Genomic DNA, 24,330 nt, shown 5'->3' on the forward strand with positions numbered 1-24,330 from the left:
CTCTCATAATAATTACATGTAGGATCATAATCAATTTCAACAATATAACTATCACATAAAATTTTCTCTTCATGATCCACATGCATGCAAAGTTGACACTCTTCTGAAATAGTGGGATTATCATAAGATAAAGTCATGACCTCTCCGAACCCACTTTTATCAAAAACTTCATAAGATTGAACATTATCCAAATATGTGGGATCTAAAGTTGACACTCTTCCAAACCCACTTTCAGTATTATTGCAAACATTATTATCAATTTCATATTCATCATGGGGCTTAAATAAACTTTTAAGATTATAAGAAGAATCACCCCAATCATGATCATTGCAACAAGTAGTAGACATGACAAAATTGGCATCCCCAAGCTTAGGGTTTTGCATATTATTAACACAATTTATATTAATAGAATTTATAATAACATCATTGCAATCATGCTTTTTATTCAAAGATCTATTGTGAATCACTTCATAAAGCACTTCATCACAATTTTCATATTCATGGATTTCAATCAAAACTCCATAAAGATAATCTAGTGCACTCAACTCACTAGCAATTGGTTCGGCATAATTGGATCTCTTAAAAAGATTAGCAAGTGGATGAGGATCCATAAGTTTTGGTTATGATTTGCAATAAACACACAATTATACCAAGCAAACGAGCAAACAATCCAAGTAAGACATAAGGGAAAACGAAAAAGATGAATGAAAGAGAGGCGAAGAAAAGGCGGATCTTTTCAAAAATCATTTTAGAAGTGGGAGAGAGGAAAACGAGAGGTGAATGGAAAATAATGTAATGCGAGGGAGAAGAGTTTATGATGGGTACTTGGTATGTCTTGACTTGGCGTAGATCTCCCCGACAACGGTGCTAGAAATCCTTCTTGCTACCTCTTGAGCATGCGTTGGTTTTCCCTTGAAGAGGAAAGGGTGATGCAACAAAGTAGCGTAAGTATTTCCCTCAGTTTTGAGAACCAAGGTATCAATCGAGTAGGAGACAATGCACAAGTCACCTAGTACTTGCACAAACAATCAAGAACCTTGCAAACAACGCGATAAAGGGGTTGTTAATCCCTTCATGGTCACTCGCAAAAGTGAGATCTAATAAAGATAGTAAAGTAAATATTTTTGGTATTTTTGTTGTATAGATTGGAAAGTAAAGATTGCAAAATAGTAAACGAGATGCGATGTAAATAAAAGAGATGCAATATAATAAGAAAGAGACCCGGGGGCCATAGGTTTCAATAGTGGCTTCTCTCAAGATAGCATGTATTACAGTGGGTGAACAAATTATTGCCGAACAATTGATAGAAAAGCGCATAGTTATGAAGATATCTAAGGCAATGATCATGAATATAGGCATCACGTCCGTGTCAAGTAGATCGAAACGATTTTGCATCTACTACTATTACTCCACACATCGACCACTATCCAACATGCATCAAGAGTATTAAGTTCATAAGAACAGAGTAACGCAATAAGCAAGATGACATGATGTAGAGGGATAAACTCAAGGAATATGATATAAACCCCATCTTTTTATCCTCGATGGAAACAATACAATACGTGCCTTGTTGCCCCTGCTGTCACTGGGAAAGGACACCGCAAGATTGAACCCAAAGCTAAGCACTTCTCCCATTGCAAGAAAGATCAATCTAGTAGGCCAAACTAAACCGATAATTCGAAGAGACTTGCAAAGATATCAAATCATGCATATAAGAATTCAGAGAAGAACCAAATAATATTCATAGATAATCTTGTTCATAAACCGACAATTCACCGGATCTCGGCAAACACACCGCAAAAGAGTATTACATCGAATAGATCTCCAAGAACATCGAGGAGAACTTTGTATTGAGAACCAAAGAGAGAGAAGAAACCATCTAGCTAATAACTATGGACCCGAAGGTCTATGGTAAACTACTCATGCTTCATCGGAGAGGCAATGGTGTTCATGTAGAAGCCCTCCGTGATCGATTCCCCCTCCGGCAGATCGCCGGAAAAGGCCCCAAGATGAGATCTCACGGGTACAGAAGGTTGCGGCGGAGGAAAAGTGGTTTCGTGGCTCTCTGCGATGTTTCTAGGGTATAAGAGTATATATAGGTGAAAGAAGTACGTCGGTGGAGCTACGAGGAGCCCACGAGGGTGGGGGGCGCACCTACCCCCTGGGCGTGCCCTCCTGCCTCATGGCTGCCTCGTGGAGTTCCAGACTTCGACCCCAAGTCTTCTGGATTGATTTCAGTCCAAGAAAGACCATCACAAAGGTTTCATTCTGTTTGGACTCCGTTTGGTATTCCTTTTCTACGAAACTCTAAAATAGGCAAAAAACAGAAACTAGCACTGGGCCTCCGATTAATAGGTTAGTCCCAAAAATAATATGAAAGAGCATATTAAAGCCCATTAAACATCCAAAATAGATAATATAATAGCATGGAACAATCAAATATTATAGATACGTTGAAGACGTATCAATATGCACTTGATATATGTAGAACAAATTTGTGGATTTTTCAAGCTTGCAGGTTTACCTGGAGATGAAATTATGAAGAAGGTTTTCCCTTTATTTTTGAAGGGAAAAGCATTGGCATAGTATAGGCTATGCGATGATATTGGATCTTGGAATTGGAATCGTTTGAAATTGGAGTTCCATCAAAAATTTTATCCTATGCATCTAGTTCATCGTGATCGGAATTATATATAATTTTTGGCCTCGTGAAGGAGAAAGTATCACTTTAGCTTGGGGAGGCTTAAGTCAATGTTACATTCATGCCCCAATCATGAGCTCTCAAGAGAAATTATTATTCAGAACTTTTATGCTCGGCTTTCTCGTAATGATCAAACCATGCTCGATACTTCTTGTGCTAGTTATTTTATGAAGAAGACTATCGAATTCTGGTGGGATCTTTTGGAAAGAATTAAATGCAACTCTGAAGATTGGGAACTCGACGAAGGTAAAGAGTCAGGTATTAAACTTAAGTATGATTGTGTTAAATCTTTTATGGATACCGATGCTTTTCAAAAGTTTAGCACTAAATATGAACTTGACTCTAAGATAGTAGCCTCCTTTTGTGAATCATTTGCTACTCATGTTGATCTACCTAAAGAGAAGTGGTTTAAATATCACCCACCTATTAAAGAAGAAATCAAAGAACCGGTGCCAGTGAAATAAGAAACTATACTTTACAATATTGATCCTATTGTTCCTACTGCTTATATTGAGAAACCACCTTTCCCTGTTAGGAAAAGGAACATGCCAAAGTTTCAATTGTGGTCAACAAAAGTTACATTAGAACACCTAAACCTGATGAACAAATCAAAGTAGAACCTATTAATACTATGGTTAAGGATCTCTTGGAAGAAAATGTAGATGGGCATGTTATTTACTTCTGCGAAGAAGCTGCTAGAATTGCCAAACCTGATAAAAAAGATAAACATTGACTTGTTGTTGGCATGCCCATTGTCTCAGTTAAAATAGGAGATCACCGTTATCATGGTTTATGTGACATAGGTGCTAGCGTGAGTGCTACTCCTTACACCTTATATCAAGAAATTATGAATGACATAGCACCCGCAGAGATAGAAGACATAGATGTTATTATCAAACTTGCTAATAGAGACACTATATCACCAATTGGGATTGTTAGAGATGTTGAAGTCTTGTGTGGGAAAATAAAATACCCTACTGATTTTCTTGTTCTTGGTTCCCCACAAGATGACTTTTGTCCCATTCTCTTTGGTAGACCTTTCCGGAATAGACTGTGAGAAACAAACTGTCAATGTTAGTTTTGGTGATGAGTCTCATGGGTTTAATTTTCCCAAGTTTAGTAGAAAACTTCATGAAAAATAATTGCCTAGTGAGGATGAAATAATTGGTCTTGCTTCTATTGTTGTGCCTCCTACTGATCCTCTAGAACAATATTTGCTAGACCATGAAAATGATTTACATATGCATGAAAGAAATGAAATAGATAAGATTTTATTTGAACAATGTCCTCTGCTTAAACAAAATTTCCTATTGAAACTCTAGGAGGTCCTCCTCAACCTAAAGGTGATCCCGTGTTTGAATTAAAACAATTGCCAGACACTTTGAAATATGCTTATCTTGATGAAAAGAAGATATATCCTGTTATTATTAGTGCTAACCTTTCAGAACATGAAGAAGAAAGATTATTGAAAGTTCTAAGGAAGCGTCGAGCTGCTATTGGATATACTCTTGATGTTTTAAAGGGCATTAGTCCTACTCTATGTCAGCACAAAATTAATATGGAACCTGATGCTAAACCCGTTGTTGATCACCAACGTCGGTTAACTCCGAAGATGAAAGGAGTGGTAAGAATGGAAATATTAAAACTTCTGGAAGTAGGTATAATCTATCCTATAACTGATAGTATATGGGCGAGTCCTGTTCATTGTGTCCCTAAGAAAGGAGGTATAACTGTTGTTCCTAATGATAAGAATGAACTTATTCCACAAAGAATTGTTACGGGTTATAGAATGGCAATTGATTTTAGAAAATTAAACAAAGCAACTAGAAAAGATCATTACCTCTGCCTTTTATTGATCAAATGCTTGAAAGATTGTCTAAGCACACACATTTTTTGCTTCCTTGATGGATATTCTGGTTTTTCACAAATACCCATTTCTCAACCTGATCAGCAAAAGACCACTTTTACTTGTCCCTTTGGAACCTATGCTTATAGACGTATGCCTTTCGGTTTATGTAATGCACCTGCTACTTTTCAAAGATGTATGACTGCTATATTCTCTGACTTTTGTGAAAATATTGTTGAGGTTTTCATGGATGACTTCTGTAACACCCACAATGCGGCTATATCTCCCACGTGTCGGGGCACGACTTAGAGGCATAGCCGCATGGTAGTTTTGTCGCAAGAGGGGTAATCTTCACACAATCCCATGTACTGAATAAGAAAGGGATAAAGAGTTGGCTTACAATCGCCACTTCACACAATACATAAATAATTCATACATCATCCAAATACACCCAAAGACCGACTACGATCAAATCCGAATAAAAAGGAAGATAATCCCCAAATGCTAGATCCTCAATCGTCCCAACTGGGCTCCACTACTGATCATCAGGAAACGAAACATAGTAACAACCCAGATCCTCGTCGAACTCACACTTGAGTTCGGTAGCATCACCTGCACTGGTATCCTCGGCACCTGCAACTGTTTGGAAGAATCTGTGAGTCACGAGGACTCAGCAATCTCACACCCGCGAGATCAAGACTATTTAAGCTTATGGGTAGGAGAAGGTAGTGAGGTGGAGCCGCAGCAAGCACTAAGCATATATGGTGGCTAACATACACAAAAAAGAGCGAGAAGAGAAGCAACGCAATGGTCGAGAAGCTAGAAGTGATCAAGAAGTGATCCTGAAACTACCTACGTTCAAGCATAACACAAGACCGTGTTCACTTCCCGGACTCCGCCAAAAAGAGACCATCACGCCTACACACGCGGTTGATGTATTTTAATTAAGTCAAGTGTCAAGTTCTCTACAACCGGATATTAACAAATTCCCATCTGCCACATAACCGCGGGCACGGCTCTTGAAAGTTTATACCCTGCAGGGGTGTCCCAACTTAGCCCATCACAAGCTCTCACGATCAACGAAGGATATTCCTTCTCCCGGGAAGACCCGATCAGTCTCGAAATCCCAGTTACAAGGCATTTCGCCAATGGTAAAACAAGACCAGCAAAGCCGCCCGAATGTGCCGACAAATCCCGATATGAGCTGCACATATCTCGTTCTCAGGGCACACCAGATGAGCAATCCATACAACTAAAACCAGCCCTCAAGTTTCCCCAAGGTGGCGCTGCAAGGGGCTCTAGTTTGGACCAACACTCAGAGGAGCACTGGCCCGGGGGTTTAAAATAAAGATGACCCTTGAGTCCGCGGAACCCAAGGGAAAAGGCTTAGGTGGCAAAAGTTAAAACCAAGGTTGGGCCTTGCTGGAGGAGTTTTATTCAAAGCAAACTGTCAAGGGGTTCCCATAACACCCTACTGCGCAAGGAACACAAAATCAAGGAACATAACACCGGTATGACGGAAACTAGGGCGGCAAGAGTGGAACAAAACACCAGGCAAAAGGTCGAGCCTTCCACCCTTTACCAAGTATATAGATGCATTAAATTAAATAAGATATATTGTGATATCCCAACATATCCATGTTCCAACATGGAACAAATTTCAGCTTCACCTACAACTAGCAACACTATAAGAGGGGCTGAGCAAAAGCGGTAACATAGCCAAACAATGGTTTGCTAGGAAGGTGGGTTAGAAGCTTGACATGGCAATATGGGAGGCATGATAAACAAGTGGTAGGTAGCGCGACATAGCGATAGAGCGAACAACTAGCAAGCAAAGATAGAAGTGATTTCGAGGGTATGGTCATCTTGCCTGAAATCCTGCAAGGAAGAAGAACGAGTCCATGAAGAAGACAAACAGACATAGTCGAACGGATCCTCACAAACACAACGTTACCGGAACTAACAATAAGAAGCAACACCAGAAAGAAACAAACAACATGGTAAACCAACAAGCATAAACATGGCATGATGCACAAACAAGTATGATGCATGTCCGGTTTAATGAGGCATGGCATGGCAAAGGGCACAAACAATACTACAAGTTAAGTGGAGCACAATATGTAACGAGTTGCATATTGAAGAAACACCACATTCAAAAGTTTAGTTCACTCCCGTTTAGGTACCCAACAATATTAAATGTTATTAAACATGGCACGAGGTGAAGCAAAAGTAAACTACACATTTTTGGCAATTTTAAGTGAGTCCGGAAACAACAAATGACCATTCCGGTAAATCCCCACATGTCATTTAGCAATTTAATGCAAACAACAACTTAAACATTCTTGAAGTTATTATCATGATGCGGACGACATTTGCAAGTTTTAAGCAATTTTATGAAAATGTTGATATGAACATGATATGGAGCATTTGTCGCCATGGCGGAAGGAAAAGGGGCCACGGCAACGAATCCAAAAATGATGCCACAACAACATAACGGTTCCGGTAGCTCATGGAGATACCAGTGCAAAGGAAGTGTGGCGAGAGCATGCAGAAGATGGTGGGGTGATCCCGGATACCGGGTTCCCACAGGTCGATGGCATGGAAGCGAGAGACACTTTGGACACGGTGCAGACAAATGGTGCATCTCATACAACACAAGCATTCGTTCTCGGACGGTCGTCTTGGGGTTATACCTTCAAAGCGTGCGTTTTCAAAGCATATCGAGTTCGTCGAGGGAAGTAGTCGTTCACGGCCGTCATGAAAGTAGCGGTTCACGTGATGGCAGTTGAACTTGACGCTTGCGTTACACGGGTCTTCGGCGACGGTAGTCGTACATGGTTCGGAGTGGTACTTGCATCTTCGGACTTGTCGGTCTCGATTCTTGTGACGGTAGTGGTACACGTTTTCAAAAAGGAACTTGACGCATCTGATGTTCCCGGGTGAGGGAGTCCTGGATTAGGGGGTCTCAGGATAGCCGGACTATCTCCATTGGCCGGACTATTAGACTATGAAGATACAAGATTGAAGACTTCGTCTCGTGTCCGGATGGAACTCTACTTGGCGTGGAAGGCAAGCTAGGAAATACGGATATGGATATCTCCTCCTTTGTAACCGACCTTGTGTAACCCTAACCCTCTCCGGTGTCTATATAAACCGAAGGGTTTTAGTCCGTAGGACAACAATCACAACATACAATCATACCATAGGCTAGCTTCTAGGGTTTAGCCTCTCCGATCTCGTGGTAGATCTACTCTTGTACTACCCATATGATCAATATTAATCAAGCAGGACGTAGGGTTTTACCTCCATCAAGAGGGCCCGAACCTGGGTAAAACATCATGTCCCATGCCTCCTGTTACCATCCGGCCTAGTCGCACAGTTCGGGACCCCCTACCCGAGATCCGCCGGTTTTGACACTGACATTGGTGCTTTCATTGAGAGTTCCACTGTGCTGTCGCCATCAGGAAGGATGTCTCATCCCGTCTTTAAAGACGGCACTGTTGCTGAGGGAGCTTTGGCTATCGGCCAAACTCTCCGGCTAGGTGGTTTTCTTATGACCTCCTGTTCGGCCGCTGCGCCGATGATGACTTCTCGGGTCATCGAAAGCAATCTTTACGTCAACTCAGAACTCGCCGAGCAGCTAGATCCAATGGAGCTCTCTTCCCTGAATGAGCTCTTGGATCGCATCACCGCCCTGGGAGTCGCTACAGACTACGATCAAATTGGGCCTAAACCCGATCTGAGAGAGATCAACTCTCCCCGGGTCACCCATCACGTTGGAGTGGTGGAGGAACAATGCGGCAACCCTTCATATATCTTAAGGACTAGCTATGTCCGGATTCCCGATCCCTCCAAGCCGGATACCCGCGGAGGGGAGGACATCGCTCAAGGCCTGAACCTAGAATCAGGCAGCGGGCTAGATTTATCGGAAAACATCCAAGAATCCAAAGTTCCGAGTTCAGAAACTCCTTGGCCCCTGAGTCTCAGATTGGGTGAGGATTCAGATTCAATTCCACCCACCCACCCAAACATACGCGATCTATCCCAAATTAGGCAAGATCTCGAAGAAACAGTACACCATTACTGGGCCAAATTCCTCCTGGTCATGAACAGGATAAAGGACTGCCGCGAGGAAGACACAATTTCATTCTTCTGCAATAATTGCACGGACAAGGGAATCCTCAACGCCATAAGTCGCCGCAAAATTACACGCTTTGCCGACTTGGTGTCCATAGTACGAAAGTACTGTGCGATGGAAAGCGCCTGGAAAACCGAAATAAAATTTTGGGATAATCCGGCCCTGAATACAAACCCAGTCCGAAATAAAAGGGTGCATTATCACAATACACCTGGGTTAACTACCAAAAAGCAAAAGCCCTCTACGGGGCAAGGAACCATACTGGAGGGATGGCTCAACGGACCCTGCAAAATTCATAGTACAGCGGATGCAATACCAACGCACAACCTTAGAGCATGTTGGATACTCCGGCAGGTGGCCAAAAGTGGTGAGGATCTACTCCTCCCAAAAACCACAGAGCACCATCCCGTGGACAACAATACAGTGTTAACGGTCTTTGAGACCATCGCGTCAAATAATAGACGCAAGCGAACACTCCGCAGCATGGCCGAAATCTTCCACATAGCAGAAATAAATCATTGGAATGACACGGAGATTACCTTCAATGCCAGTGATGAACCCAAATTCCGAACAACCCGAGCACCAGCCGCACTGGTCCTCAGTCCAATCATGGACGGCTTTCGACTCACCAAGGTACTCATGGACGGCGGCAGCGAATTAAACCTCATCTATGAGGAAACTCTTCAAAAGATGGAAATAGACTGGAGCCGCATTGAGCAAAGTAGCACAACCTTTAGAGGAATCATCCCCAGTCGGGAAGCACGCTGTGCTGGGAAAATCACACTAGATGTGGTATTCGGCACGCGAATAATTACAGGTCTGAAGAAATTACATTCCAAGTGGCCCCGTTCAGCAGCGGATACCACGCTCTACTAGGGCGGGAGGCATTTACAATCTTCCAAGCCATACCCCATTACGGGTACATGAAGCTCAAAATGCCCGGGCCCAACGGAATCATCACTCTTGCTAGTGATCCGGACATAGCACTCTGCGCCGAAAATAAGACAGCCGCACTGGCCCTCGAGGCACTATCCGAAGCCCTAGCGGCCGAGGAACTAACCGCGCTGCGCTCCATGGTGAATAGGGACGATGTGATACTCGATAAAAGATCCAAGTCCACCTCCTTTAAACCGGCGGACGAAATAGTCAAATTCCAAGTCCATCGACGGACCCTACAAAACAGCTTCCATCGGGGCACAATTAAACCCTGATGTCGACGCTGCACTGCGAGAGTTCCTACGCGAGAACTGGGACATTTTTGCTTGGCACCCTTCAGACATGCCAGGAATCCCACGCAGGCTGGCTGAGCACAGCCTAAATATCCTAAAAGGATCCAAGCCAGTCAAGCAGGCTCTTCGACGTTTCTGCGAGCCCAAGAGACAAGCCATGGGAGAGGAACTAGCAAAGCTATTGGAGACCGGATTCATCAAAGACATAAAACATCCGGACTGGCTAGCAAACCTGGTGATGGTACCAAAGAAGGACAAATCCTGGCGCTTGTGTGTCGATTTTAAGGACCTTAACAAGGCCTGCCCAAAGGATCCCTTCCCCCTCCCCCGCATCGATCAAATCATCAATGCTACCGCAGGACACGATTCATTGTGTTTCCTCGATGCATACTCCGGCTACCATCAAATTAAAATGGCGGAGCCAGACCAAGCCACAACGGCATTCATCACACCATACGGCCCATTCTGCTTCAACACAATGCCATTCGGGCTCAAAAACACCGGTGCAACATATCAGCGCATGATTCAGACATGTCTGGCAAACCAAATTGGCAAAACAGTGGAGGCATATGTGGATGACATGGTTGTTAAAACCAAGCATGTCGAAACTCTAGTAGACGACTTGAGGCTCACATTCGACAACCTCCGAACATATGACATCAAGCTCAATCCGGAAAAATGCGTTTTCGGCATACCAGCCGGAAAGCTCCTGGGATTCATTGTCTCCAGTAGAGGTATTGAAGCTAACCTGGCCAAAATCCGAGCGTTGTCACAGTTGGCTACCCCAACAGACCTCAAACAAATACAAAAATTGACTGGATGTGTGGTGGCTCTAAGCCGCTTTATCTCCCGCTTGGGAGAAAAGGCATTACCCCTTTATCGCCTCCTCCGGCGCACCGAACACTCCGAGTGGACGGATGCCGCCTCGGACGGACTCAACGAAATAAAAGCCATATTGGCAACAAACCCAGTCTTGGCCGCGCCAAACATTGGCGAACCAATGCTATTATACATTGTGGCAACTCATCAAGTAGTAAGTGCAGTGCTCGTCGTCGAGCGAGAAGTGGACGGACACAAATTCCCCCTTCAAAAGCCGGTTTACTATGTGTCCACTGTCCTTACTCCATGAAAATCACGGTACCCGCATTATCAAAAGATAGCGTACGCGGTATTTATGGCATCCTGGAAGCTGCAACACTACTTTCAAGAGTGTTCGATAATGGTAGCCTCGGAAGTACCACTTAACGATATTATAAACAACCGTGACGCGATGGGCTGGATTGCCAAATGGGCCATTGAGCTCCTCCCATTCGACATAACTTACAAGCCATGGCGAGCTATTAAGTCGCAAGTTTTGGCTGACTTCGTCGCTGAGTGGACGGAAGCCGAACTCCATAAAGAGTACGACACATATTCAAACTGGATCATGCAGTTCGACGACTCCAAAATGTTGGCTGGTCTGGGGGCTGGCGTCGTTTTGACGTCCCCAACAGGAGATACCGTTCAATACGTACTACAGATAATGTATACGGACTCCAACAACGCAGCCGAATATGAGGCCCTTCTACATGGTCTCCGGATGGCAGTATCCATGGGCATTCAATGCCTAGAGGTGCGTGGGGATTCAAACCTCGTGATATCCCAGATAAATGGAGACTTCGATGCCAAGGATCCGAAAATGGCAGATTATCGCAATGCCGTCCTAAAAATGTCAGCTCGGTTCGAGGGGCTCGAATTTCACCACGTGGCTCGGGAAAACAATCAGGCGGCGGATATCCTTGCCCGCATTGGCGCAAAACGCGACACGGTCCCTCCCAACATATTTCTGGAACGGCTCTTCAAGCCATCCGTATCATGGGAAGGGGACACTGGTAACAACAGTCCGGACCCGGCCAAAATACCCGATACCGAACTCTCTGACACAATCGGAGGCTCCGCCACCGAAATAACACATTCAGCCCACGAAATAATGGCCATTATTGCCCCGTGGACAGAACCATTCCTGGCCTACCTAACTAGACAGGAACTTCCGGAGGACCAAAATGAGGCACGCTGCATAGTGCGGCGATCCAAGGCCTACAGGGTCCATGAGGGAGAATTGTAAAAAAAAAGCGCTACCGGAGTCCTTCAAAGGTGCATCTCCGAAGAGGAAGGGCGGAACCTTTTGGCAGAAATTCACGCCGGACTCGGCGGTCATCACGCCGCAGCCCGAGCTCTTGTAAGCAAGGCCTTCCGTACATGATTCTATTGGCCAACGGCCCGGGCAGATGCACAGGACTTGGTCCAACGTTGCGCCGGTTGCCAGCTCTTTGCAAGTCAAAGCCACATGCCACCCACCGCCCTCCAAACAATCCCCATTACATGGCCCTTTGCGGTCTGGGGGCTTGACATGGTTGGACCCCTTAAAGGGGGAACCCATAAGAAAAAATACTTATTGGTCATGGTGGATAAATTCACCAAATGGATAGAGGCTAAACCGGTTAAAACAGCCGAATCTGGACCGGTGATAGATTTCATATCCGGGGTTGTACACCGTTACGGCGTCCCCCACAACATCATCACTGATAACGACATGAACTTCACGGCCGACGAGGTAAAACTCTGGTGCAACAAAATGGGCATCAAGCTCGATTATGCTTCAGTCTATCACCCACAAACCAATGGTCAAGTCAAACGAGCAAATGGTCTATTAATGAGCGGAATTAAACCCAGATTAGTGCGCTCCTTAACGAAGTCTGACATGCACTGGGTAGAGGAGCTCGACTCCGTACTCTGGGGGCTGCGGACCACGCCAAATCGTAGTACCAGATATATATCGTTTTTTATGGTGTACTGCGCAGAGGCAGTCCTGCCCTGTGACATAATTCATGACTCACCTCGAGTGCGCATGTACGAAGAAAGAGAACCCGAGCTCGATCAGTAGGACAGTCTGGACACCTTGGAGGAAGAGCGCGACGTATCCAAAGCCCGTTCCGCATTTTACCAGCAACAGGCTCGCAGATACCAAAGCAGAGAAGTACGGGCCAAAACTTATAACGTTGGTGAACTAGTTCTACGGCTGCCGGACAAGAAAAAGAACAAGCTCGAGCCCAAATGGGAAGGTCCCTTCATTACGGACCAAGTTCTGACTGGTGGAGCACACTGACCGCGGGATGCATCGACTAGTCGACTCGAGCCGAACCCATGGAACACAGCCAGGCTTCGAAGATTCTACGCTTAGCACCGGACTCTATGTTAGTCCCCTCCCTTTGTCCATTCTCTGCATATGCATCATCTGTCTTGTTTCCCTTTCTTTCTTTTATTTCTCTAGGCCTTCAAGGGTCACCTTGTGCCTCACTCGTACATTACAGATGCGCTAGCCACACTCTTCATACCCGGGGGCTTCTTTCACACAAGCTTAAGTTATTTTCCTAGGCCTCACGCCCAACACATGTGTTATACTTCCGCATGTACCTTTTTTCACCATTATATGCATCGATATGACTTAAGTTTTGGCCAATCTGGGTTGCCTGCCTCTTGTATTTATGCCCTACATTCCCGTTAATTCGGCTAGGGCATAAGGGGAGCACCTCTGCGATTGTTACCGCCGGGTCAGCCGGACGTGTACCTCAGACTGGGTGAAGCCGAAAGCTAGCGTTCTTAAGGGAATATTCGGTCAGTGAACAAAAGATGACTTTTATTATTCATATCTGCCCCCAGATGATTTTTCTGCTGTAAGTGCATCTAGTGCCACCCCTAGTTGGTTTTGGAGTATTGACGACAAACCTAGTTGAGGGACTAATGTGTTTGTGAGAATTGCAGGATAACACAGGTAGAAGTCCCTCATTGACTCGGTTTTCCTACCAGAGATGACCCCTAAAAATGTATGAAGACATTGAAGTCAAAGGTGGTATATGAAGATATTCACATTGAAGACTATGACAAGAGAAGACACCACATGAAGCCTATGGAGCTCGAAGACTTAGATCTTTCGTAGTTCTCTTTCTTCTGTGTTGAGTCATAGGAACCACCGTACTGTTAAGTGGGGTCCAAGAGAACCAGTCAAAATGACTGAAGTGATGCTTAAACAAAACCTATGTCTTCGAGTGAAGACTTTGAGAGCGAATCTTGTCCAGAGTCGGGCAAGTCAGCTTTGCTTGAAGCCCAAGTAAAGTTGCCGTGTGAGTTTGAAATCTAACTATTGGAACACGTGTCAGTTCCTTAGTGACCCAGGGTCATTTCAGACAAATCAGGTCGGGTTGCCAAGTGGCTATAAATAGCCCACCCCCTACAACCATAAACGGTTGGCTGCTCAGATTCAGAGTACGGCTTTTGTCATTTGAGAGCAACCCACCTCGAAGCCTTTGAGAGAGCATTCCTTGCGAGGATAAAGCCCTAACCACCCAGAGCCAAAGAGAATTAGGCATCGCTTAAGTCTTCTTGTCTGTGTGATCTGAAGACTTATTACACTTGAGGACTGTGCATCCTCCAGCCGGTTAGGCATCGCGTTCTGAGCATCCAAGAGACGTTGTAGATTGCCGGTGAACGAATTCTGTGAAGGTTTGGGAGTCTACCTTGAAGACTTACCAGAGTGATTGGGCGAGGTCTGTGTGACCTTAGCTCAAGGGGAATACAGTAAGGACTGGGTGTCCTGAGCTGCGTGTTCAGGACTGGGTGTCCGGGACTGTGTGTCCTAAGGTTTAAATACCTAGCCGCCCTAACCAGACGTACAGTTGTCACAACAACTGGAACTGGTCCAACAAATCATTGTCTTCAGCGAGTCACTGGTTTCATCTTCCCTTCCCTTTACTTACTGTTACTCCTTGTGAAGTCATTGTATGTTCGCACTATCTTTTGTCTTCACTGAGTGACTGCGTGTTCTGTGTGGCTTCACAATATCTTCCTACCTGATCCTTACTACATTGCTGCTATTAGTCATTGTGCTTTCACTCTATTGAATACTTGACTATGGCTTGCCTAGTGTAGTCTACCTTCCGCTGCAGGGTAATAGGTTTATTTCTATCGTTTGTCTTCATAACTTCCATGTTTTGAAGACTTTCATAAAAATCGCCTATTCACCCCCCCTCTAGTCGATATAACGCACTTTCAATTGGTATCAGAGCAAGGTGCTCCCTTGTTCTGTGTGATTCGGTTTAACCACCTGGAGTTTTAGCTACGTCGACTACAGGGATAATTAAAGTCTCCGCTGCGTGCCCCATCTTCGATGGAACTGAATATCCCTACTGGAAGAATAAGATGCGCGTGCATCTTGAAGCCATTGACGTCGACCTATGGTATGTCGTCAAGAACGGCGTTCCCAATGTAGGAGAAGGTGTCACTGCTGCTAATGTCAAGAAGTTCGTTCAACTGGACTCTACTGCCAAGAATATCATCTGTGGTCATCTGACCAAAGGACAGTATGGCCGTGTGAGTTCTTTGGAAACATCTAAGATGGTCTGGGATTGTCTCTCCAAGGTCAATGAAGGCGTCTCAACCCAGAGAGATCAGAGAATCAGTGTCCTTCGCAACCTCTTCAACCGCTTCAAGCGAAATGACAATGAGAATGTCCAGCTCACATTTGACCGACTCATTGACATCACAAATGAGCTTCAAGCCCTCGGCTCTATTGAGATCACCAAACATGAAGTCGTCAAGACACTACTGAGATCACTTGATAGTTCGTTTGACACCCTAGCCCTGATGATTCAAGAACGTCCTGATTTCAAGACACTCGATCCGTTTGACATACTTGAGAGGCTCAACACGCATGAGTTTCAACTTTCTGAGAAAAGAGATATCTACGATCCAAACTATGGGCGAACTCGTGCCTTGAAGGCAAAAGCTGTCTCCTCATCTGAAGAAGAATCTGACAGCAGTTCGGATGATCCTGAAGACATTGGAAGGGAACTTGCTATGCTTGTGAAGAAGTTCCAAAAATTCACCAAGAAGAAAGGTTTCAGAAAGTCTTCCCGATCAAGCTCAAGGAATGATGAAGCTTCTGCTCACGACTACAAGAAGAAAACATGTCACAAGTGCAAGAAACCTGGCCACTTCATCTCTGAGTGTCCACAGTGGGACAATGAGAACAAAAAGAAGAAGAAGAGCAAGGAAGATGACTCTGACGATAAGAAGAAGAAGAAATACTCAAAGTCTTCTTCCAAGTCTTCCTCAAAGTCTTCATCACACAAGAAGAGCTCATCTGGCAAGGCACGTGCGTTTGTTGGCAAGGAAATGGATTCATAGGAGGAGTCCGCTTCTGGGGAGGCGGAGGTGGAGTCTGAGGAGGAGTCCGATTCAGACGTCGCAAGTCTGGCTACAGCATACGTTGCCAAGTCCATCTTCAACACTGAAGACAATGACTTCATCACCGACACTGATGCAAATGACAAGGACTACTCCACTTCTACCTACTGCTTCATGGCACGCGGTGCCAAGGTAAACACACGCACTACTCACTATCAAACATCTAGTGACGATGACTCTGATTGTGGTTCAAAACCCAGCTACAAAACACTTGCTAAAATTGCAACTGAACAACAGAAAGCTATGGAACATATTCAAAAACTGTTAGACAGAAGCGATGATCTGTTAGGTGCTGAAATGACTCGATCTGAATCCTTAATTGAAGACATAAAAAATCTTCACGTTAAGTATGAGGAACTTGAAAGTCGTCATGAAACTCTCTCAACAACTCATGAAAAGCTTTCCTATGATTATCTTCAAAGGAAGCAAGATCTTGAGAAATTGAGAGCGGCTCATAAAGATCTTCAAAAGGAAAACGAGTCACTTCGCCCCAAACAGATCAGTTCCGCTCAGGAAGGATTTGAACCACCATGTCTTAAATGCATTGAGCGTGATAATGCTACTTCTATTGCTGAATGTTCTACTGCTACTACTGTTGCAATATCTTCAACTGTTGATGTGGTGACTAACCCCTCTGCCGAGGATACCACTGCTATTGCTGATGAGAATGCTAGGTTGAAGACATTGCTTGAAACAGGGATGTACAAAAGTCTTAAAGGGCATCAGACACTATGTGATGTCCTCAAAAAGCAGATTCTGAACCGAAACCCGAGGAAAGAGGGTGTTGGGTTCGTAAGGAAAATGAATGCTGATGGCTCTTACTGGAAACCTGAGCAGTACTCCAAAACCACGTGGGTTGCTACAAAGGAACCTTCAGCAGATCCATCCAATCTATCTGGCTTCACTTGTGCTAACCCCATTATCATTGATGAATCCCTTGATGCAAACTATAAACTGTTTAAGAATCAGAATGGTGAAGTGTTTGCCAGGTACATTGGTACTAACTGCAGGAATGGACCACCTATGAAGAAGATCTGGGTTCCGAAAAGGTGTCTGGAGAATCTTCCTGTGAATGTCAACATGACACCTCACGTGAAGAAGACAAACCTCAGACCAAAGGCTTCATACGGTCCAAAGGCTTCATACAGACAGAGGACTCACTTGAGTCGCACTAACGCAAATGTTTTGCAGGGAAACCATACTCATGCATATGAATATGAGAGCGGTTCATCAAACCGCCATGTTCATAAGACCAAGAACTATTCTGCTTATTCTTATGAGTACTATTGTCCGCCTGCAAGACTGTTTGCTAGGGCTCCAAAGCCAAAGTTCTCAGATGCTGCACTTAGACTTATTGCTTCTAAGCCACCCTTGAAGATGTGGGTGGCTAAGAAAGCTTAACTCTCTTTTGCAGGGAAAGGTCTCCAGCAGAAAACCAAAATCGTCCGACGCTATTGCTGGGGACCTTAAACATCTTGTAGGGCGCAAGATGAAATGCCCGAATGGTCTTACTATGTACTTCATTCCTGAATCGCTTGCTACTCTCCCTATTAGTCCTAATATGGATCTAAGCTTTCATAACCCACTGGTTCGTCAAATGTTTTTGCTTCAAAATGCTCTTCGTGAAGCCTATCCCCCTAACTGCACTGTAGGGTACGACACCAGCGTCTTCAGAATGGATTATTGATAGTGGGTGTACAAATCACATGACTGGCAAAAGAAGCCTTCTTATGGACTCAACCTTACGTCCATCCGACAAGAGCCACATCACATTTGCTGACACTGGTAAAAGTAAGGTATTGGGTCTAGGTAGAGTTGCAATCTCAAGGGATCAACACATGGATAAAGTCATGTTTGTTGAATACCTTGGCTTCAACTTAATGACTGTCTCAATGCTTTGCGATTTAAACATGATCGTAATATTTGGAAAATATCGTTGCCTTGTTCTAATGGAATCTGACAAGTCTCTAGTATTTGAAGGGTATCGAAAAGATGATTTGTATGTGGTAGATTTCTCAGCAGGACCAGAGCTTGCCGTGTGTCTTCTAGCAAAAGCTTCAGAATGCTGGCTCTGGCATCGGAGGCTTGGGCATGCTGGCATGAGGAACCTCCACACCCTGGCAAAGAAGAAGCATGTCATAGGCATCGAGGGCATCAAGTTCAAGAAAGATCACTTATGCGGTGCCTGTGAGGCAGGAAAGATGACGAGGGCCAAACATCCCTCGAAGACAATCATGACCACTACTCGACCCTTCAAACTGCTTCACATGGATCTTTTCGGTCCCACTCATTACTCAACTCTTACTACTACTGCTTGTCTCTATGGCTTTGTCATTGTTGATGATTATTCTAGATATACTTGGGTGCACATAATCCTTTACAAGACTGAAGTGCAGGATGTCTTCAGACGCTTCGCCAATCGAGCAATGAACAACTATGGCGCCAAGATAAAGCATATCAGAAGTGACAATGGCACTGAATTCAAGAAAACTGGCCTTGATACATATCTTGATACCTTGGGCATCACACATGAATTCTCAGCCCCATACACGCCACAGCAGAATGGGGTCGTCGAACGCAAGAATAGAACACTCATTGAGATGGCCAGAACGATGCTAGATGAATACAAGACTCCAAGAAAATTTTGGCCTGAAGCCATTGATACTGCATGCCATACAATCAATCGTGTTTATCTTCACAAGCTTCTGAACAAGACATCTTATGAGCTCCTTACTGGCAAGAAGCCAAATGTCAGTTACTTCAGAGTATTTGGCGCCAGGTGCTGGATCAAGGACCCACATCACACCTCAAAGTTTGCACCAAAAGCACATGAGGGTTTTATGCTTGGATATGGAAAGGATTCACACTCCTACAGAGTCTTCAATCTCTTTCATTACAAAGTGGTTGAAACAGTGGATGTGCAGTTCGATGAGACCAACGGTTCACAAAGAGAGCAACTGCCAAATGTGCTAGATGAAGTTCCATCCAGTGAATCAATCAAGCTAATGGGAACTAGAGAAATTATACCTTCTGAAGCTCATCCTGAAGAAGAACATATCATCTCAGCACCTGATCAACATGAAGACAATGCTCAGCCTGAAGACATTCCTTCTAACAACGACAATGATCAGCAAGAGCAAAATCTTCGCCCTGTACATCCTCGCGTTGCCAATGAAGTGCAGATTGAAAGAATAATTGATAGCATCAATGCACCCGGTCCACTCACTCGTTCAAGGGCAACTCAGCTAGCAAATTTCTATGGGCACTTCGCATTTGTCTCAATAACAGAACCCAAGAAAGTTGAAGAAGCCTTCATGGAACCTGAATGGATTCAAGCTATGCAAGACGAGCTTCAACAGTTTGAGCTGAATAATGTATGGGAACAGGTCAAGCGTCCCGATCCTCGGAAGCACAACATAATAGGCACCAAATGGATATACCGCAACAAGCAAGATGAGCATGGTCAAGTTGTCAGAAACAAAGCTCGTCTCGTTGCTCAAGGATATACTCAAGTGGAAGGCATTGACTTCGATGAAACATTTGCTCCTGTGGCTAGACTTGAAGCCATACACATACCGCTGGCCTATGAAAATCATCACAACATACTTCTTTATCAAATGGATGTGAAGAGGGCCTTCCTCAATGGCAAGATTGAAGAAGAAGTGTATGTTGCACAACCTCCTGGCTTTGAAGATCCAAAACATCCTGACATGGTATACAATCTCAACAAGGCACTGTATGGCCTCAAACAAGCCCCTCGGGCCTGGTATGACACACTCAAATACTTCCTGAAGAGCAAAGGCTTCATACCTGGTTCTCTCGACCCCACTCTCTTCACGAAGACATATGATGGTGAACTGTTTGTGTGCCAAATATATGTGGATGACATTATCTTCGGCTGCACCAATCAGAAGTACAGTGAAGAGTTTGGATATATGATGCAAGAGCAATATCAAATGTCTATGATGGGAGAGCTGAAGTTCTTTCTCGGTCTTCAAATACGACAGCAACGCAACGGCATCTTCATATCTCAAGAGAAGTATCTCAAAGATTGCCTGGAGAAGTTCGGTATGCAAGACTGCAAAGGCTTCACGACGCCAATGCCAGCCAAGCATCATCTGGGTCCTGACGACAATGGTAAAGAGTTCGATCAAAAGGTATACCGCTCCATGATTGGTTCTTTACTTTATCTATGTGCATCTAGGCCATATATTATGCTTAGTGTTTGCATGTTTGCTCAATTTCAAGCGGCACCAAAGGAGTCGCATCACTTAGTTGTGAAGCGAATTCTTCGATATTTGGCTCACACCCCAACTCTAGGATTATGGTATCCAAAGGGCTCAGAGTTTGATCTGGTTGGATTCTCCGATGCTGATTATGCTGGTGACAAAGTTGATCGCAAGTCTACATCAGGCACATGTCACTTTCTGGGACGATCACTAGTATGTTGGTCTTCAAAGAAGCAGAACTGTGTATCTCTCTCCATTGCTGAATCTGAATACATTGCTGCTGGATCTTGCTGCGCTCAGCTTCTGTGGATGAAGCAAACGCTCAAAGACTATGGCATTCATCTGAAGCAAGTGCCACTCTACTGCGACAACGAAAGCGCCATCAAGATTGCCAACAACCCAGTTCAGCACTCGAAGACAAAGCACATTGAAATTCGTCATCACTTTCTCAGAGATCATGTTGTGAAGGAAGATATTGATATCATACACGTCAACACTGAAGAGCAATTGGCAGATATCTTCACCAAGCCCTTGGATGAGAAGAGATTTTGCAAGTTACGGTGTGAGCTAAATATCCTGGAATCCTCAAATGTCATGTGATCAGGCACACATCCTAACCCTTATGCATATTGATGACTTAGATGTGCAACACACGAAGTAAAGTATAACTTCAATCAATGAAGACATACATTCTAAGTGTGAATACATTAATGTGGAATTTGACTTCGGAGCGCCACGATAATTGTGTGCCGTGTCTGGGTCTAATACTTCCTATACGGTGGGTAACGCCACCACCAAATGTTCTATTTTGAAGTGTTTCACTCATGGCGTTACCTTGCTATGTCTTCACATTTGGTTTGGCTTCAATCTCAACATGTCTTCATGATTATCTTCACTATGTTGATTATATATATATATATATATACTAGTGTTCTGTCCTCTACAACATTCACTTATAGCTATGTCTTCTTATTGAATCTTTTGAACTAAGTGAATGTGATCGGACCCTAACCTCTCTATGCTATCTATCTCAAACTCTGTCTCTCCAAATCATATGCATTCTACTGAAACCGTCGAATGTCTTCTCTGCGTCCTTGTCAGCAGAAGATACAAAGACAAACCTTAAGTCCACCTTCAATGCTCATTCCTCCACATGAAACCCGGAGAAGTAGGAACGACCACCCGACAATCCAGGCGTGCGTGGGACGTGGAACAAACCCCAAAATTTTGCATAATGGCCACGTGTTCCTCAGATGCGAATCGCCAGGGGCACCTGTGTAATAATGCAGTGCCGCCCCTGTACCTATAAATACACACTTCACGACGGTCATTATCTCTTCTTCCACTCTCGCACGAACCCTAGTGCCACCGCTAGCCCTCGATGACGCCGGCGACGAAGCGCTTCGCTGTCGCAACCTCTCCGACGCCGTCTTCACGCCGATCGCGGACATCGTCCTCTCCGCCGTTGTCGTAGGTGTCCTCCGTTGCCAAGTTAGGGCACGGAAGATCGAACTGCTCGGCCTCATCTTCCACTCTGTCTAGCAGTTCTTAGTGTGGTAAATAAAACTTCCTTTTTACAGCACCATTGATCCTATGGCTTTGTCACTTTCTACCACAAGCGGTTTCTATTCACACAAGTTAGATCTCTCTCATACTGCATCTCATAACATGCCTAGTATATTCACTTGTACTTCACAAAGTAGTTAGATTCCTCACTTGTACTGATCTCTGGATTCGTACAAATCTGGAATCAACTCCTTATCTATGAGTGAATGTCTTCGCACGATGAGGTCAATGTCTTCTAAACTGATTTATATTCAAAATCTTCTGAGAATGCATATGGCCTCTTCCCCTTCCCTCGCACCTTAATGCTGTCACAGGTACATGTCCGTGGGAGAATCCCTTGGTTCTCATAGTCTGCATTCATTTGCAGAATTCTTACAACATCATATAAATTCTCCCGAAGCAAGTTCCTGTTTGTCCAGCAAGCGAAAATCTTTGAAGCCTTTGAACATGTTGAAGCCTTTCAGTTTAAAGTTCATGGCTTCAGAGAAATCAGCAAGGAAGGGTGGCAGAAAGCATCGTGGAGAAACATCTAGAGATCTGCCAGATGACCTCTCAGAACTGTACAAGACAGATCTTGAAGAGGATTACAATCAGCGCAAGACCCGAATCCAATGGATTCGAAGATATTGGGCAGAACAATGGTTCGAATACCGATTTGTAACCCAGGAATATGCTGAGAAAAATGCCATCAAGAGACCGTGGGGAGACATCCTATACAAGAATCTTCAACCCAGGTCCAGAGATGAAGCCATTGAACAAGGCTTCTATCCCTGCATGGTCCGTGGGCCACAACCTGTTGATGCACATCCATCGTCACTACTATGGTGTCGTGACGACATTCTGTTCAAGCGCAACTTCCAGTTTGCCCAGAACTCAGCGAAGCAAAACAAGAAGACATTGGGACTAGCCTTCAACCCTGGTCCCTCAGCTCCAAGGGCTGATGGCACACGAGATGCAGAACCCAATGTCGTCGGTCCTTTCTACAACCTTGAAGGCCTCATCACCCATATCTTGGTTCAAGGGACTGAAGTGAATGAGCCTGCAGCTGACGCCGAATCAGATGAAGCGCCTGCAACGCCGAAGCCAAAGAAGTTGAAGAAGCCTAAAGCTTCAAAGCCTCCCTCTGCTCCAAAAATCTCACGGGCGAAGCCACTAGCAACTGCACCTCCTGAAGACAGTGTGCAGTCTGAAGATTTGTCATGCATCTCCAAGCCACAGAAGGTCAAGATGCCTCTGCCACACACCGGCCAAGAGCTAACAGCTGCTGCCATTCTGCGCAATGATGCCATTGATCTGTCAAGTGATGAAGATCTTGCAGATGACGCTCTTGAGCAACTCATCAAGAGTAAAGAAGAAGCATAAATCTTCAATGATCTGCCTCTCTTTGATGTAACAATCATCCACAACTTCATTGATGAATGGTTTGACACGCCAAATATCAGCTTCGAAGATTTGCAACTACCCATTGGCCTCAGTGTCACCTTCCATGGCGCCATTGCTTCAGAGCTAGCTATCGCCCAGCGCATTGTTGAACTGAAGCAGAAGATTGACTTTGAGAAATCTCAGTTCAAGAAGCATATGGCCAAGCTCAGCGTGCAAGAGGTGAAGAACTTCAAGATTATGCTGCACGAGCTCAAGGAAGCCTTTCTCAAGAAACGTGCAGATGCTCAGGGTTCGCGTGAGCGCATGAAGGTTCTGGCTGACAGATGTGTGCAAGCCTACAATGAGGCTGAGAAGCGCAAGGCCCTCGGGCGTCCTGGCATCAACCCCAGGATGGCCGCAAAGAAGAAGAAGAAGCCCGCTACAGCTGAACCCGATGCACCAAGGCAGGAAGCAGATCCCATTGTCTTCCCAACTAGAATGACTGACTCGAAGCCAAAAAGCCGGTCAACCGCTTCAGAGCTGAAGAAGACGAGGACTGCTGAGGCTGAAGCCAGGAAGAGGAAACATCCTGAAGCCTCTCCTATTGCCCCCTCCAAGAAGAAGAGGAAGACCAAGAAAGATCGGGCTGCTCCCACAGAGCCTTTGATAGTTGAACCCATTTCCATGGTTCGTCCTGACGCTGAACGCCAACTGACAATCCATGAGCCTGCTTTCACAAAGGCTCATGAAGCTGAAGACTTTCCAGCAGCTGATCCCATTGCTGCTGAAGACATTGGTCAACATGACCATGTAGAAGATGGTGTAGTCCTTCCTCAGCTCGAGAACAGCGAACTCATCAGCATTGGTCGTCCTCTGACGCCAATCGCTCAGGATGCTTCATGGGCTGATCACCCACAAGAGGAAGAAGACTTTGAGGCCCAGCCAACTCCAACTACACAGGCGTCGCCTGCGTTGCG

This window comes from Triticum aestivum, chromosome 2A (genome assembly GCF_018294505.1).
Source record: "Triticum aestivum cultivar Chinese Spring chromosome 2A, IWGSC CS RefSeq v2.1, whole genome shotgun sequence".
Lineage (NCBI taxonomy): Eukaryota > Viridiplantae > Streptophyta > Magnoliopsida > Poales > Poaceae > Triticum > Triticum aestivum.